Source organism: Tupaia chinensis, unplaced genomic scaffold (genome assembly GCF_000334495.1).
Source record: "Tupaia chinensis unplaced genomic scaffold, TupChi_1.0 Scaffold000037_13, whole genome shotgun sequence".
NCBI lineage: Eukaryota > Metazoa > Chordata > Mammalia > Scandentia > Tupaiidae > Tupaia > Tupaia belangeri.
The window spans coordinates 650,962-654,027 of record NW_006159471.1 but is presented as its reverse complement, the minus strand read 5'-3'; the positions used below and the strand labels follow the sequence as shown (position 1 = coordinate 654,027).

Below are 3,066 nucleotides of genomic sequence, written 5' to 3'. Positions count from 1 at the left end.
CCAGGGAGCAGCTTCAACAATTCAAATTAGTCTATTACAGAGTCCTCACAAGCCTTGATTTTAAATGAAACAAAACAAAACAAATTTTTTTTGAAACAAAACAAAAACTAGTACTGATCACTTTTCTGCCAATATACAATTACTCAAAATTAACTATCAAGGGAGGCAAGCAGGGCCATACCTATAGGCCTTGTCTCACATGAGTGCATGTGGGTAGGTGCAGGTGCAGGGCATTTGTCACTATTGCAAAAACTAATTTTAATTTTTAATCTTAAGTTTGATTTAAACAGTGTTTTTGTATGATGCTGACACCAGCTGTGCTGAAGGGCTCTGAAGAGACACTCATAGCAGCACAGATTTGCGACTCTTCCTGGGTTCTGGAGGCTCCAGGACAGCAGTATTGCTTCATCAGATACATTCTTTAGGCCTTGCTGTGTGAGTGCAGAACACTCCACATACTTGACAGCCTTCAGGTCACAAGCTAGCTTTTCAGCAGTCTCTAGAGTGATAGTCTTCTGTTTGTTCTCGGCAAGTTTCTCAATAGTAGAAAGGTCATCTCTGAGATCAATTTGGGTCCCAACAAGCAAGAAAGGTGTCTTTGGACAGTGATGAGTTTTCTCAGGCACCTCCTTTTCTTTCTCATTTTCAATTGAGGATGGATAGACCACTGAAAAACAAACTAGAAATACATCTGTTTGTGGATAACTCAGCAGTCATAACCTGTCACAATCCTCTTGCCCTGCAATATCAAAAATCCCAGGAGTATATGGCTCTCCACCAATCATAACTATGACTGCAGAGTTGTCAAAAACAGTTGGTACATATTCAGATGGAAATTTATTTGTTGTGTAGGATATCAGGGGACATGTTTTACCAACAGCACCATTGCCCACAACAACACACTTAATTGCATTGCTGAAATAGTTGGGTATCTGATTTAAATATTTCTAATCTGATGCTGACTTCAGCTACTCCACCGGGGTCTAAAGAAATTATTCTTTAAGACTGAAAGTCCGGGGCCAGCAGGTGGCATAGTGGTTGAGGTGCTGGACTCCCACATGGCCAACCCCAGTTCACATTCTAGACCTGGTGGTTTGCTTTCTCACTTTCCTTCTCTCTCTGACTTCTCTGGTGAGCATGTATGCCCTATAGCAAATTAATAACAAATAAGTAAATGTTTAAATTAGAAATTCTTTAAAACAAAAAAAGACTGGGTCAGCAGCTGGCATAGTGGTTAAAGGCACTGGATTCCCACACGGCTGACCACAGTTTGAGTCCCGTACCTGGCAGCTTGCTTTCTCATTTTCCCTTTCTCTCTCTCTGTCTCTCTCTGGTCAAATTAAAAAATAATAATAACAAATGTAATTAAATAAATAAATAATTTTTTAAAAAAGACTGAAAGTTTAAATATGCAGCATCATGGCTATGATCATGAAGCTAATCAGAATATAATGATTTAATGAAATATAGTAATTCCAAATATTCATTTTATTTCATTCTTCAATATTCTTTTGTTTGTCTGCAGACTAAGATTTTACAGGATGCTTTGCAATCCTCTGTGTAAAGTAAGTTCCAAGATAGCTACCTATGAAAGACAGCCTGACTACAAGAAACCAGCACTTTCTAATCCAACTAGCATTTCTCATCTCTTCTTTCAATATCAAGCTCAGATTCAAAGCTGCTTCTTTCTGAGGATTGTAAGTCTGCTATTTCCCTTGGATTTGACTTTTCTGTGGACTTGCAAGTGCCAGATTATCTAACTCAGACATGTCATCATTACTGGGTATTTGAAAAACAGGGCTGCTTTTGATTCTGTGCCACCCCAAGTGTATGAGCCCAGCTGGAGGTACCATAACAACCAGAATCTTGTAGTCTTTCCAGAAATTCTGAAAGCCTATAGTAATTCAGCATCAGTGCACCTGCCCACCAATATATCTCCCTAGGCCACTGCCACAAGCAGACCCCAGAGGCTGAGCCTCCTGCCACTGCTGCAGATCCCAGCAACCTTCACCCAGGACACTTCTAACGAAATGCCCTTTGACCCTGAACTCTCACTTCTAGAATTCTATCACAAAAATACACTGGCAAAAATAAAAATAATGTATGCATGAGGAATTTGTGGTAGGATATTTTGTAGTAGGAAAAAGTTTGAAATCTAAATATTCATCAGAAGTAAAATGACTATGAGCTCTAAAAAGAAATGGAGATTTCTGTATAGTGTGATGGCAAAAGATCTCCATGATAAAATGTTAAATTAAAAAGTAAAGTGAGGGAACCAGCAGTTAGCGTAATGGCTATGTCGCTGGACTCCCACGTAGTCGACCACGGTTCGCATCCCGGACCCGGTGGCTTAAAACTCATGCTGGGCACGTGTGCGTGCGTGCCCAAGATCCCAAGAGGAGAATGGAGGAGAAGGGATTGCGGCGTGGCCATCTCCCCTGGGGGGTGATTTCTCGCTTTCTGTCTCTATGTCTCTCTCTGTCTGTCTGGCGAGCGCACGTGCCCTATAGCGAAAGCCTCTTCAAAAAATAGTTAAGTGAGAGACCAGTAGATGGCATAATGGTTAAGTAGCTGAACTCCCACATAGTCAACTGTGGTTTGAATCCTGGACCTCATGGCTTAAACTCATGCTGGGTACACATACGTGTGTGCCCAAAACCTCCAGAGGAGAATGGAGAAGGGATTGCGGCATGGCCAACCACCCAGGGGATGATTTCTTGCTTTCTGTCTCTCTGTCTGTCTCTCTCTCTCTGTGTCTCTCTGGCGAGTGTATGGGCCCTATAGCAAAAAAAAAAAAAAAAAAACTCTCTAAAAAAAATACAGTGAGACCAGCCCCATAGCGCAATGGTTAAACACCATGAATTGGGAGCCAGATCACACATAGCCAACTACAGGTCAAATCCTGGCCCTGGTGGCTTTAGCACACAGACCAGGCACGTGTGCATGTGTGCCTAAATCCCAATGAGAAGGAGAAATGGAGGAAAAAGGATTCTGATCTGACCATATCCCCACCCCCAGGTTGCTTTCTTTCTCCCTCTCTCTTTCTCCTTCTCCAGCAAGTTCACA

At 41.8% G+C, this 3,066-nt stretch overlaps 1 pseudogene; it reads right to left on the bottom strand.

Annotated features, from left to right (window-relative positions):
• Positions 1 to 342: 342 nt before the first annotated feature.
• On the bottom strand, positions 343 to 2,838 carry LOC106734839 (cell division control protein 42 homolog pseudogene; annotated as a pseudogene).
• Positions 2,839 to 3,066: the final 228 nt, after the last annotated feature.